This window comes from Ovis aries, chromosome 7 (assembly GCF_016772045.2).
Source record: "Ovis aries strain OAR_USU_Benz2616 breed Rambouillet chromosome 7, ARS-UI_Ramb_v3.0, whole genome shotgun sequence".
NCBI lineage: Eukaryota > Metazoa > Chordata > Mammalia > Artiodactyla > Bovidae > Ovis > Ovis aries.
The window spans coordinates 18,267,184-18,282,712 of record NC_056060.1 but is presented as its reverse complement, the minus strand read 5'-3'; the positions used below and the strand labels follow the sequence as shown (position 1 = coordinate 18,282,712).

At 46.8% G+C, this 15,529-nt stretch overlaps 1 protein-coding gene across 3 annotated transcripts in view; it reads right to left on the bottom strand.

Moving 5' to 3' along the window:
- The window catches only part of THSD4 (thrombospondin type 1 domain containing 4), a 694,305-nt gene that overhangs the window by 340,757 nt on the left and 338,019 nt on the right, over positions 1–15,529 (bottom strand). The window lies entirely within an intron of this gene.

The window sequence follows — 15,529 nt, the reverse complement described above, 5'->3', positions numbered from 1 at the left end:
GAGGCAGCGAGTGGTGGTCACTCCAGGGCCACAAAAGGTGTGGCTGAGTGTGGCAGGAGACACGATGTAGATCCAGGCTGTGGGAGACTCATTATCAAGCCTGTAAGAGGGAATACAATCCAGAAAAAGAAAAAGTGTAAAGCTGGATCACATTACAGTGGTTACCAACGTCTCAAAATATCATTTATATTCACTATTACTTCTAAATTAATTATGAAATCTGCTGCTGAATACATGTGATCAAAATGTTCTCCTCTGAGGCTCCTACGACACTGCGGTCAATATCAGGCAATTTTGTGCTCAGCAAATGTTCAGTCATCAAACAGAGATGTCTCATGGTCTCAACCAGTGACCCAAGTATGTCCATTGCTTTCCAAGCTCCTCTTCCTACAAAGTTCACTGATCAACAAGTGGAAGGGGGTGAGCCAAGGATCACCTCACTAGTTAACACGCCTCTTAAAACTTTAAAGTAACAACTGCCCTCATGTTGATGAATCATTTTAAAATAAAATTAAAACTTTGACTTGCCAGTATTAAAAGTATCCTAATGTGTTAAGTATTAATAAAAATACATATATTATTCTGAGAAAAAGAGGTGTAAAGCTGGGACTTCCCTGGTGGTCCAGTGGTTAAGAATCTGCCTTGCAATACAGGAGACATGGGTTTGATCCCTAGTCAGAGAACTAAGATCCCATATGCCATTAAGCAACTAAACCCATGCGCCACAACTAGAGAATTAAGTACCACAGTGAAAGATTCTGCATAACACAATGAAAATCCCGAGTGCTGCAACCAAGACTCGATGCAGCCAAATGTTGGAAAAAAAAGGGGGGGGCGGTAAAGCTGTGCTTAGTCACTCAGTCGTGTCTGACTCTTTTCGACCCCATGGACTGTTGCCCGCCAGACTCCTCTGTCCATTGAGATTCTCCAGGAGTGAAGATCTTCCGGGGATCTTCCCAACCCAGGGATAGAACCCAGGTCTCCCGCATTGCGGACAGATTCCTTACTGTCTGAACCAACCAGGGAAACCCATGGAAAAGCTTGCTGGTGCTGCTACTGCTGCTAAGTCACTTCAGTCGTGCCCGACTCTGTGCGACCCCATAGACAGCAGCCAACCAGGCTCCTCCGTCACTGGGATTCACTAGGCAAGAACACTGGAATGGGTTGTCATTTCCTTCTCCAATGTATGCATGCATGCTAAGTCGCTTCAGTCGTGTCTGACTCTTTGCGACCCCATGGACAGCAGCTCACCCTCAGTTCAGTTCAGTTCAGTTCAGTTCAGTCGCTCAGTCATGTTTGACTCTTTGAGACCCCATGAATCGCAGCACACCAGGCCTCCCTGTCCATCACCAACTCCCAGAGTTCACTCAAACTCATGTCCATCGAGTCGGTGATGCCATCCAGTCATCTCATCCTCTGTCGTCCCCTTCTTCTCCTGCCCCCAATCCCTCCCAGCATCAGAGTCTTTTCCAATGAGTCAACTCCTCGTATGAGGTGGCCAAAGTACTGGAGTTTCAGCTTCAGCATCAGTCCTTCCAATGAACACCCAGGACTGATCTCCTTTAGAATGGACTGGCTGGATCTCCTTGCAGTCCAAGGGACTCTTAAGAGTCTTCTCTAACACCACAGTTCAAAAGCATCAATTCTTCAGCGCTCAGCTTTCTTCACAGTCCAACTTTCACATACATGACCACTGGAAAAACCATAGCCTTGACTAGATGGACCTTTGTTGGCAAAGTAATGTCTCTGCTTTTGAATATGCTATCTAGGTTGGTCATAACTTTCCTTCCAAGGAGAAAGGGTCTTTTAATTTCATGGCTGCAATCACCATCTGCAGTGATTTTGGAGCCCCCAAAAAGAAAGTCTGACACTGTTTCCACTGTTTCCCCATCTACTTCCCATGAAGTGATGGCACCAGATGCCACGATCTCAGTTTTCTGAATGTTGAGCTTTAAGCCAACCTTTTCACCCTCCTCTTTCACTTTCATCAGCCCACCCTAGGATTTATCAATTCACTTGCCGGTCTCTAGTTCAGAGTTACTCACAATGGGCTAATCCTTCACAAAACTGAAATGTTATTCTGAAATAACAGTTATGATATAACTCCTTAGTTTATATGTAATCACTTTAAAAAAGTATTTATTTATGATTTTTATTTGACTTCACAGGGTCTTAGTCCTAGTGTGTGGGATCTAGTTCCCTGAGCAGGGATAAACACGGGCCCCTCTGCACTGAGAGCTAGCAGTCATAGCCCTGGACCACCAGGGAAGTCCCTGTGTAGTCACCTTTTAGCTTACTTATATTTTGCTGGATTATGTGTGATTTTTACTTTGAAGGTATATATGTATCTTTTTGAACTTTTCAAATTAAAAAGGAATCTAAATAACTCTTGCTTCATATATCCTATTTTATGGTTAGAGATACAACTTTTTGAAGAAAACTTGCAGAAAAAATGCTTTCATCTACCTTGAACCAAGAAGGGTGAGCAGACTAAAACCCCCACCTATGACAGTACTGGTGTGCTTTGCTGAGCAGCTCAGAAGCATTTTTTTCTTTTAATAAAGATTTTTTATGTGGACCATTTTAAAGTCTTCATTGAATTTGTGACAATATTGTTTCTGCTGTTTATGTTTTGTTTTTTTTTCACCATGAGGCATGTGGGATCTTAGCTCCCAATCAGGGATGGAACCCACATCCCCAACATTGGTAGGTGAACGCTTAACACAGGATGGCCAGGCAAGCCCCAAGAAGCATTAACCAGACGGAAAGCAAGAAGAAATGAAAAGGGTGCCTAGCACTGAGGACTCACGGAGAATCAACGAAGTTACACTTAGGGATTCATGAGAAAGTTATCTTAAGAGCCCTTTTCAGGTCCCTCAAAGATGACTTCCAACTCTTTTCAAATCAAATATGAAACATTAGTGGCAGTGTAGTCAAGGATCCAAGCAGAGAAGTGTCAATCCATGCAAGTCACAGAGCTTGCGAACACACTGTGTCCACTTAGTACACTCTTAAAGGAGTAACAGAGTAGAGTTTTTTGAAGCTTCTTTTAAAAATTCTGTGCAGAAGAGTAAACCATAAAGTTGTGGAAACCTCACAGAATAAGAAGGATTCTCAGTAACATCAATGCCTTGAATTTATGTTATTATTTTTCCAACAATGTCTAAGGATGAAAAGAATAATTTCATCACAATTATTTCTCTTTTAGAAAGTTCCAGGATGTCCAGTGTTTTGAAACAGGACAATAATATAATCAGTTGGCACCACATTATGCTTTTTTATAGTTCATGAAGTACTTTTGACACCTTACTTGATTTGAGCTTAATGACAACCCAAAAGGTGGGCACAGTACTTTACGCATGAGGAAATAGGTGTGTGTAAGTCAACCCATATTTATTGTGTGCCTAACAGGTATGCTGGACTCTACTAAATGCTAAATATATTATCACAGGGAGTGCTGTGAATGAGGTTCTACTTTTTAAAATTTATTTTCCTCCTTTACGATAAGAACACTGATGCTTAGAAAGGAAAGTCTTGTCTGTGATAACATTTTTTTAAATTGCTCATTTAGTTCATTCAGCTGTGCTGGGTCTTAGCTGTGGCACATGGAGTCTTTGATATTCAGTGTGACATGCAGGATCTTTAGTTGTGGCAAGCAAACCCTCAGTTGTGGCACCTGGGATCCAGTCCCTGACTAGGAATCGAATCTGAGCCCCCCTGCCTCAGGAGTCCTGAGCCCCAGCCATGGGACCACCAAGGACGTCCCTGTTGTCTGTGATAATACTGCGATAAATGTGCTAAAATGCAAACTAAGATAAAATACAAAATATAAACCTTTTGACTCCAAATCCCAGGCTCTTCCCACTCTGTAACAATAGACATACACATCCAATTTCCACACAAAATTCATAAAATTCTTGTTCAAAGCTTACATGGCTTTTGGAAAGTCAGTGCATTTCTCCAAGCTTCAGTTTACCATCCAAGAAAGAGAAATATTGATAAAAAATTAGAACAATTTACTCATGGCCATTAAGGAACTAAACTAATACATATGTAAAAGATATTTATTATAACAAGATTACATTTTCATAGAATTGTGTCATTTTTAATAATTTATCCCAGAACTGGAAAAACCCAGAAATGGTCTGGTAGAGGATTCTGATCATTGCAGGCGCCACAGACTTCCTGAATTCATTTGTTCATCCAACACGTATGTGCCAGGCACTGTCATGGCACAGGGAATCCAGTAGTGAGCAAGGTGACTGCATTCCTGGGGCTCACCTTCTGATGGGGAAGGCAGGCTGTGAACCTATAACTAAATGAATACTGTCATCTCAGGCAGCCGTGCTATGGGGAAAGTAAGGTGTTACAAGGGAGGAGAGTGTATGGCGGTGGAGGCGGGGTAGAGCTAGGCTGGTTTCAGGAGGAGCCTTCCAGAGGAGAATGAAAGAAGCAAAGGAGTGAGCCCTGAAAAGATCCCAGCATTGAGGGCTCCAGGCCAGGGTCACAGCAAGTGCCAAGCCTGAGATGGGCAGAGCTTGGCCACAGCCAAGAACAAGAAAGAGAGGTGGCAGATGCTGAGTGAACGTAGCGGTAGGAAGGGGCCAGAGTATACAGAACCTGTAGTCCACAGGAAGGAGAGTGGATTTTACTCCAGGTGATGAATCTCTGCTTCTCACCCTCAGGCTGAATGTATAGGCTGGGAACACCAGCACCACCGTCATTCTGCGGTCAGCTCCTTCAGTCTGGGGTGGGGTTCTATATCCAGGGGGCCTTCATCCTTGTCTAAAGGGCACTCATGGAGGCGCTCTCCTCATCTACTACTGTGTCACCTCCCCATTCTGCCCAACTCTGTTTCAAATCCTAATAAGGGCTTGTTGAGAAGGAAGCAAACATTGGGAATCAGCGCAGTCCCCAGATGGGGCTCTTTTTAAAATTATGGGTTTATTTATTTTTGACTGTACTGGATCTTCATCGCCACTTGCGGGCTTTCTCTAGTTGCTAGAGGGGGCTGCTCTCTGGTTGCCGTGCACGGCCTTATCGCGGTGCCTTCTTCTGTTGCGGAGCACGGGTTCTAGGCCTCCCAGGCTTCAGTAGTTGCAGCACGTGGGCACTAGAGCGCGGGCTCAGCAGCTGTGGTGCATGGGCTTCCTTGCCTCCGTGCACGTGGAATCTTTCCAGACCAGGGATCAAACCTGTGTCCCCTGCATTGGCATGAGGATTCTTAACCTCTGGACAACTCAAGAAAGTTCCCAGATAGGACTCTTGGCTTCAGAAGGCCCTCAGATGAGGTGTGACTCCTGACTCAGCCACAAACTGGGTATAAGATCTTGGTCGCTCTGCTGTGTGCATCAGGTTTGCCATGGGTAAACTGAGGTTCGTGATAAAACCTATTCAGTAACATTGCTTGGGGGCCAGTTGAGATGGCCAGGTAATGTGCTTAGCAGAGAGCTTCACTCATCTCCATGACGCAGGAAACAAGGGGATTACAGGCCAATTCCTGTAGGTCAAAGGACTGAATACCCAATGAGACTGACCGCATATGGACCCACTGAAAGGGACAGGCTGCCCGGGGAGGGCTGCTTATTAACAGATCAGCTTTCCCCATCCGTGAAGTCTCAGGGCGAGGATGGGAGAGCTGACAGGGATCAAGGATGTAATCTCCACTAGGCTCTCCTTCTAACCCTGCCTACCCAATCATCTTATTCCAGCAAGACAAGCATTTCAGCATTTCCACTATCTCACCGATACTTAAAGGCAACTCATTTTTGCCACTGGCAAAAATGCTCTCTGGAAATGGAAGAAATTATGCAGGAAAAAAAAATGCATAAGATTGCCTTAGAATCCGAGGTGCAGAGGAATACACAGGGTAGAAAATAAATGAGTAAACATGGCGTGCTGCCTTGGCACTCCTTGGCTGCTGAACTGGGGACATTTGCCCCTATTTATTTAAGTAATCCAAAAGCAAACCACAAGAGGAAAAGAAAAGTTCTTTCGTCATACCCAAACCAAACACCACCAAATAACACTGCCATTCATACCAGGGAATTCTAATTAAGGGAGCAAAAGCCTGTCATTGTCTACAAAAGGGGCTCAGTCTAAAAAGTCAGTGGGTCAAACTGGGATGAGCTTGACCCTTGACTCTCTGGCAGGCTCAGAAAGAGAGGAAAAACTGACCTGGATGAAAGGGGCAGACATCAGCGGCCTCAGCTGCTTAAGAGAAACAGTAGGACCCATGAGAATTGTTGGCGGGGGAAGCACAAAGATTCTCGCTGCAATCCAGGGCCACCCCGAGGTGAAGAGGGCAATTCTGTCTGACACTTCCCACCTCCCTTTCAGCATCAACTGTGTCAAATTTCTGCCCCCTTCCTCCATGCTCCTAATTCTTACCCCTACCTCTCAACCAAATTGGAGTTCATCTGGAACAGATTACGTCCATCAATTCACTTTCACTCTAGGCCAGGGTGTCAGGCCTCTGAGGGACAAGGGCATCTGATTACAGGCCATTTCCGTAGGTCAAAGGAATGAATATTCAATTCTGGGCTTGAGGCTGATGGCATATGGACTCATTGGTAGGGACCTGGAGGGTTGAGTAAGAGCTGTTTATTAAGAGGTTGGCCTGCTGCTTCCATGAAGTCTCAGAGTGGGGATGGGAGAGTCAGGAGGGATCAAGGGTGTAACCTCCACCAGGCTCTCCTTCTAATCCTGACCACACACCCACCTAACCACCAATACAGCAGTGTGAGCCCAACCCATAGGCTCCTCAGTAAGCACAGCTGTAAGACAGGCCCCATAAAACCACCTTCCAACCATTCTGACACCCCAGGCTCTTATGATTTAGTCATTGTGGTGCTACTGCATCAAATAGGAAGACCTCCAGCCTGGAGGCCTTCCAAGGCTTCCATGCAGGGCAGAGGTGGGGAGCTGCGGGGAGAGGGTGGGGAGCGGGGAAGCCAAGTTCTGCTCTTTGCTGGCTGTCATCCCTCTTGCCCTGCAGGCCTCCAACAAGCACACAGAGCCACCAAAGGTGCCTTGGCCCAGAGAACCCAGTGAGGAACTTACTGACATAGAAAAGCAAGCCCCCAAAGACCATCAGCACATGAGGGGCAATTTTTTTTTTGCAGAGGTGATGGCAAGGGTGAGTGTGGGAAGGGAAAGAAAGCTTCTGTGCCCCTCACATCAAACCGAACAGGAGTCTGGCTTTGGGAAGAGAATGTACTCATTACCTCTGTCTTGATCCCTTCAACTGAGCTCTGAAGTTTTTATTTCTTCAGTCAATTTAGCCTGTCTTAGTAACCAGTTCTTGTGAATTTGGCTCCTCTTTGGAATGACCCTCGTGTTGGGGAGAGACAACTGGAGTGAACGGAACCCGGCTTCCAGCCTCGCCCTGAGAAAGCCTGCTTTCCAATTATCTTCCCAACCACTTAGAATGAATTTTAACGGGCTCTGCTTTTCCTGGGATATTTTTCTTTGAACTCCTAGACTTCCCTTCATTGCAAGTTGCCATAATATGAACCAGATTTTTTTCTCCCTCTTGTTTGCTTAAAAGGCGTTAACTATAAATTAGAGTATCTAAGAACGAGGTGTCACATGTGGGGCCTCGGGCTCCTCAGCCCCGGAGCCCCACAGCTGGGAGAGGGGCCAGGCCGCCTCTTTCTTTGGCAGCCAGGCTCCAAGACCCAGGCCAGGGATGAGCCCGCCCTCCTTTTCAAAGCTATCCAGTTACATCAATGTACAGAAACAGCCTTGTTTGACTTAAACATGAAGTTTTATTCCACCCCCAACCCATTTCTTTCTTAGAAGAGCAAGAGAGGGAAAAGTAATTTTAAATGTACATTTCTTCAGAGTTATTTTCCATGTGGGTTCTTTCATTTTAAAGAGTATTCACCCACAAATGGGCACCAAGGTTCATTTGCAACAAATAAACCATGCTCCCAGGCCTGGAGTTCACCTCTGGGGGTTGCCAGTAAGTAACCATGATGGTCATGAAGCAAGGAAGGCAATGAAACCCACTCTGGATTTTCTGAGGTGCTGTCCGTTAGATGCCCATCAGAGAGCCTTCACAGCTGCCCACAGCCACAGCCCTCCAGGTCTGAGTCTCATGCCTCCAGGAGACAAAGCAGCTAACAAGCAGACAAATGTCATTTGAACGTAGTTCAGTTTTACTTTTTAGGATACTCAAGTTCACAGCTGTTACTCAATATCAAAATTCAGAAAACACTCACTGGGCACCCACTGTCTACCAGGCATAGTAATGGTATGGTGTCACCATTCAACGGATTGCTCACTCGTGGTCGGTAACACTAAACTGCTCCATGCTCTGTGGCCTTCCGTCCACTGAGGCGCAGTGGAGACCACAGGTCAGTTCCCAAAGCCTGTCTCCGACAGAAGGCTTTCAACTTGTAAGAACTAGGTGCTTCAGTGTGGAAGAGTTTAGTTTCGAATTCTGAAAGGGCTTGGCCCACAAGATCACCCCAAGCTGGATCTATGCACAGGCTGTCTGGAGGTGACAGGGCAAGCGGGCATGCCGCAAGGGGGCAGGGGCTGTCTTAGCTCCGGTTTCCGCAGCAAAACACCACAGATGGGGTGGCTGAAACCACAGACGTGTATTTTTTCACAGTTCTAGATGGTAGAAATTCCAGATCAAGGTCCCACAAAGTCAGTTTCCAGTGAGGACTCTCTTCCTGGCTTGTAGATGCCAACTTGGTGCTATGGTCTCACGTGGCCTTTTTTTTTTTTTCCTCATGTGTTTGCATAAAGTGCATGAAGAGAGAGGAAGGGTGTGGGGTGGAGAAGGCTCTCTGGTTCTCTTCTCATAAGGGCACTAGGCCCCACCCTTGTGACCTCATCTAAACTTAATTTCCTGCCAAAGGATCCACCTCCAAATACCATCACATTAGGGTTAGGGCTTCAACATATCTATTTTGGGGAAATGGGGCAAAAACTCAATCTGTAATGGGCTTAGATGCCCTCAAAAGCTGGAAGAAGGACGGTAGGAGGTGGTGATTCAGTCGCTGTCATGTCTGACTCTTTGTGACCCCATGGACTGCAGCCCATCAGGCCCCTCTGCCAATGGGATTTCCCAGGCAAGAGTACTGGAGTGGGCTGCCATTTCCTCCTCCAGGGGATCTTCCCGACCCAGGGATTGAACCCAAAGGGCAGTATGGGAAGGTTAAAGTTTCAAGTGTGGGACCTGTTCCTTCACCACATGCAGCCCTTCCCCACACCCCTCTTCCATCTAGCCCAGGGTAGAAACACTGGAGGTGGGAGGAGAAACTTCCAGAAAGAGTTGGGAACCCAAAGCTGAGGGGACATGCGTTGTGCTTCCCTTGGGAAAGTGGGAGCTGGGAGACTGCCTCCTTGTGTCCCCAGCAACACGGGAAAGCCGCAGGAGAGAAGAAGCAGAGGCGTGGTGAGACCAGGCAGAGAGCGGAGCTGAGACAGCGGCCTCGAGACAGCGGCCCCAAGACCGGAATGTGGCTGCATGAGGAGTCGAGGCAAGAGGTGGACGTGGAAGGACTGGGAGACTCGGGGCACGCAGGGGGCCGGGGAGCATCAGTGGCCAAAATGTGCATGAGGGAGGATCGGACTCCATCAGCCCTCAACTGTGCTGCAAAACCAGCCTGAGAGTTTCATCCATGGCCGTGGGGGTAGATGCAGTGAGGCCGGAGGGGACCCCAAAGACCAGGCGATAGGGAACCCAGTCAGCCAGGCCCTTGGCCCCCAGCAGCTCAGGGCTTCATGTCCTCTTCCACCTCGACTCTCCCCAGGAGAACAGGGCAGAGAAGGGACCCTTGGGAAAGAGGGAGGCATTCTGAAAGATAGAGGATTTTTCCCAAAGCGACTTAGTCTAGAAGAGACTGCGAAACCAGAAACGACTACCTTGAACTACAAGATTAAATGCCAGCCCCTCCCCAGCCCCCAGAACCTTTGTCTACAAAGTAAAAACTGGGTCTTGTGAACAAGGAGAACTCACTCATGGACACAGTCACATGTCCACAAACTCCCCTTTGTGGCTGTTGATTTTGTACCTGTCTCATTATTTTGGATGCTGTTTTGCTATTTCCCTTTTGAAGATGAGAAAACAGAAGCTCAGAAGGTGGAAGCAACCTGTGGGTGGGCACACAGCTTGTAAGAGTGGGAAGTAGGGTGTGAACTTGAGTCTTCTGAGCCCAGTTTCAATGTGTTTTGGGTTTGTTTCCTGTTCGCCTCTCCCCTAACCCTCTCTGGGCAGCTCAGCTCTCCCAGGCGAAAAGAAGGCAAGACAAGTGGTCCTCAGCTGCCAGCATTACTTTCACCCTAGCCCACAGTCACAGGGCACCAACGGGGTGAGTTGACACTTTTCTCTGAAGCCCACATCTCCTCCAGACAGCAAAACCAACCAGCTAGTAGGACATAAAAGGCCAGAGGGACAGGTAACTACCCGACAATGAGCCAAACTGACCTGGTTTACAGACAGGTTTGCCAGCCCCTCCAATGTTCAAACACGTGCAGCTGGACTAAATATCTGTCCAACACCAAAACCTTCCTCCCTCTGTCCCTGCTGATACCAAGCAGGACACTGTAGGGCTCCTAGGCACAAAAAGCCCTGTGTCCCCCATTTTTTGATTACAGGAAATAGGCTTTATTCAGCCTCCATGACCTTTCCTGAGAAAGAGTAGGTTCAAACAGTTGCTAAATCAGAGGAGGGAGGAGCTGCAGAGACAAGGGAGGAACAACCAAGAAACCACAGCGCAGCTTGGGGCAGGGTCCTGGTTCCCCCTCAAGGGATCCACACAATATCTCTGAGCTGTTGTGCAGACACTGAAGCCCCCGCCAGGTGGGAGAAGTCAATGGGGTGCTGCCCACAAGCACAGACAACCCAGACAGGTTGGAATCAGAAGGTTGATGATGCTCACTCCCACTTACTGCACCATCATCAACTGAAAGGCTGTCCGTGAAATGACCATGGCCTTTTTTGAACCACTGCTATAAAACACCTAACAACTCCCCCTCCAGGTTGCAACACACGATTTTGAGGTCATTAGCCCACTGTGGCCCCCTCTTCCTGCCAAAATAATAGTGTCAGTTGCTCAGCTGTGTCCAACTCTTTGTGACCCCATGGACCTTAGCCCACCAGGCTCCTCTGTCCATGGAATTCTCCAGGCAAGAATACTGGAGTGGGTTTCCATTCCCCTCTCCAGGGGATCTTCCTGACCAGGGATCAAACCTGAGTCTCCTGCATTGCAGGCAGATTCTTCACTGTCTGAGCCATCAGGGAAGCCCACGTCACCAGGAAAGTCGGGCAGAGTAATAAAAGCTACCCTTTTTTACTTCACCCAAAACTCTGCTCCAAGATTTAATTCAGTGTCAGGGTACAGAGGCCAGATTCAGCTTCACTTCTTTTGATTCTGTCAATATTTGCATCTCACGACTCCTTTAGCACTATCTGCATCCTCTGGGGATAGTTATTCTGTATCAGAATCCTGACCCACCTCTTTGCTTTGTCATGCTGTTTTACTACAGAGATTAGACTCTAGTCCCACTTTTAAAACCAATATGTTTTTCCCTAAGTGTCTAGTAACCCTACTATGCATCTGTGATGAAAATGCCTAGTAGGGTTTTTAAACATGCCAGAGAACTAGGCACTTTGGCCAGCAAATCTTACAGACACAAACTGGGGTCAAACTGGTCAAAAGTAGTTTAAATCTGTTTTTTGTTTTCTAGCAGTTTGGGGTCTGAATTTTTGTTGCAAATCAATTTTCCCTAATTTAATCTATTTATTTCTAAGACACTATTTTAGCTTGAACCCAGTAATAGACTTTACTGTCAAAATATAATTGATTTTGCTCTCAGTGCTTTTTTATAACTCAACTGATTATGAAATACCTAAATAGTGGGGACAACTGATAGACAGCACTGTCCTTTCTGACTTTCATGAATTTGGATTACAGGCAAAAATAACAGACAATAATTTATAATTGTTTTGCAGACTTACAGTCTAGTAGGTACTGTGCTAGGCGGTTTCCATAGAATTATCTTATTCGATCCTCACAGTGGCTCTGGGAAGGAGCTTCTAGTATTACCTCCATTTCTCTGAGGCACAGAGGGCCTAATTAATTTACCCAAGGCCACAGAGTAATGGGTGATAGAAACTAGATGAATACCCAGGTCCTTCCAACACCAAAGCCCATGTTCTTTACCGCTCTCCTATGCTGCCACATAGAAACAATGTCCAATAGAGGTCCAGATAATCTGGTCAGTCAGTAGCACAAGGGGTGGCTCAGATGGTAGAGAATCTGCCTACAGTGCAGGAGATATGGGTTTGATCACTGGATCAGGAAGATCCCCTGGAGAAGGGAATGGCAACCCACTCCAGTATTCTTGCCTGGAGAATTCCATGGGCAGAGGAGCCTGGCAGGTTATGGTCCATGGTGTCATAAAGAGTCAGATACAACTGACTATAAAAGTAGTAGTGGGATTGAATAATGATATATATGCTTATGTCCATGAGAGTAATTTAAAAGTCAATCACCTAGTTACTAACTCAGGCCAACATATTAACCCCTCTCCATCTCAATAGTGAAGACAGGGCCTGGTGACCTTGTCTCCTCTGTGATGACCTTGTCTCCTCTGTGATGACCATCCTAGTGTATGACTGATGGACATGACGAGGCTCCCCTGAATCCTCTGGGGCACTGCTGAGGCGGTCCCTGGTCAGGCAGGCACACCTAGGTAAGACCAGCCAGTCAGTTTCTGGGTTTGCCTGCTTTGGCTGGCCCAGCAGGGACCTGGGATTTGATGGAAAATGAACAGAAGGCAAGGAGATTTCTATGTAATCATCAAATGTGTTTACAGCCAGACCCCAGTTTTCACCACCTTTCCTTTTACCAATCCGTTCACCCAGACACGCCTGAAAGCCACCTACATTTAACTTTTCACCACCTTGATTCAAAAATTTGTCAGTTTCTACCAGGCGGTTAATATTACCAGTCGATCGTTTCCCGATTGATGTATGAGTGCCACCCAGGGGTGAACGAAGGTAACTGCAGGCCACAATCATCTCCTCTGAGATCTTTGCAGAGAGAGCAAGAAAGAAGGACTACATTAAGATCTTTGCTACGTTTGACGCAATACCTAGAAAATCATACAGATGCAGTTTCTGCAAGACTGGAAAAAAGAAGTTAATAAATTTAATTTCCATTCCCGGCTGGCTCGGCGGGTAAAGAATCTGCCTGCAATGCAGGAGACACGGGGAAATGTGGGGTAGATCTCTGATCTGGAGGATCCCCTGGAGGAGAAAATGGCTACCCGTTCTAATGGAGAGAGGAGCCTGGTGGGCTATAGTCCATGGGATTGCAGAGTCGGACACAACCGACCTGGAGCACAGACGGACGGATGACCCCAGGATCATATACACTGAAATCACTGAATGCTCAGAATGTTAAGGGAGATAAGGATAGGTTATTCCCCAAACAATCTTTACCACCAAATTTCTGATCGAACTTGGGCAAAGGACATCTCCATTCTTTCCACATTGTCTCCTCAATATTCTCAATGGGGATGTTGGATAGTGTGGTATAACCCATTCTTACAAGGCTCAATTCTAGGATGGAACACTTCTGTGTGACAGCTTTGAACAGCTGCTATTTTGTTTCAAGCTGGCAGGTGGGACAATAAGTAAAGAATAAATTATCTTGAGACCCTTTGGAGGTGACCAAGGCAGGCAGTACCTAAGCCCATTGCACATTTCCTGCCTCTCCTTTCCCTAACTAACAGAACCCTGACAATATTTGTGTTGGCAACTTTCCTAGACCAGACCTAGGTCTGGCTAACGGGATGTAGCCAGAAGTCAACTTGGTGTTTCTGTTGAGAAAGCTATTGTTTGAGGAAAAGACACAGACTTAGCTGACAAGCATCCTAAGCACTTCCTCCTGCCTGGAATGTGGACTCAGTGGGGCAGACTGGTCACCTGGTGCTCATGAGGACATGTGGTCACAAGCTAAGGTACCAGAAAGCGTCTTGGTCCTTGACAAGAGCATCTTCACAGGCCTAGGGCCTCTTCCTCTGGAGTTGTTATTCCAGAAAAACACACACCTTTATTTGGTTTTATCACTGTTGTTGGATTTATAAGCAGAAATTCATCCCCAACTGACATGGCCACTCAAGTTTTGCCATTCATTTTCTTACTCAACAAATATTAGAGTACATCCTTGTAACCATGCACCAGTCTGATACTAACTGGGGGGCGCTTGGGGTCTGGTGAGATAGGCTCTGTGGCAGTGTCACTGATCAGAAGGCCTGGAAGGAAGGGAAGTGGTCAGGAAAGTCTCTCACTCCCCACCCCGACTCCCCTACAGGTGACTCAGTTGGGTATTCAAGAATTAGCCTGGTAAAATGAACCCCCTTAAGAAGGGGGCTTCCCAGGTGGCTCAGTGGTAAAGAATCCGCCTGCTAATGCAGGAGACACAAGAGACAAGGGTTTGATCCCTGGGTCAGGGTGATCCTCTGAAGAAGGAAATGACAACCCACTCCAGCATTCTTGCCTGGAAAATTCCATGGACAGGGGAGCCTGGTGGGCTACAGTCCATGGGATCACAAAGACTCAGACATGACTAGCAAATGAACACACACACACACACACACACACACACACAAAGGGCAAAGAAGGCTACAGTAGCCCCAACCAAATGGGCGTTTTCCCTTCCTTTGTGCTGACAATGCCTTGGTTTTCATTCCAGTGCTCCTCTCTCCCTTCCTCTCCCTTTCATGACTTTGTCAAATCCTTTTGCCAGTGATTTCTCTAGGATATGCCTGAGACTCGGTTCTAATGAGACAGGAGGCAAATTCTGCTGTGATGGTGTCTAGAAAAGCTTTATTCACTCTTAAAAAGAAGACAAAGAAGAAAAAATGGGCTGTCCTTTCTTCTACTGGTCCTCATATCTGCCCACAATGCTTACACCCACGGCAGATATCCTGAAAACAAGGGAAGTGAGCCAGAGCAGACCACACTGAGCTTGGCAGAGTGGAAAGACGGCATCTCAGTGGCATAATTTACTTGCCATCTTAATCAAACCTAGACCCACCAGGTGCCCAGGCCTATGTTATGTAAGTTAATAAATCCTCTTAGTGTTTGTCTTTTGGATTGGATTTTCTGTTACTTGCAGCCAAAAAATATCCTGCTACGAAGGCATTCTGGAGAGAAGTAGCAGCATATGTTACAGAAACAAGAGATACAAGAGATGGCCTGTTTTAAGACCTAGAGGTATTGAAGACCCACATCGAAGGTGACAGAGTGGCTTGATGGAATGCATGTGGGTGCTCAGTTGTGTCCTACCCTTTGTGACCCCATGGACTATAGCCCACCAGGCTCCTCTGTCCATGGAATTTCCCTGGAGTGGGTTGCCGTTTCCTCCTCCAGGGGATCTTCCTGACCCGGGGATCGAACCCACGTCTCTTGGGTCTCCTGCATGGAGGGGCAGGCTCTTTACCACTGCACCGCCTGGGAAGCCCAGCTTGATGAAATGATGCCGCACCATTAAGCAGAGAC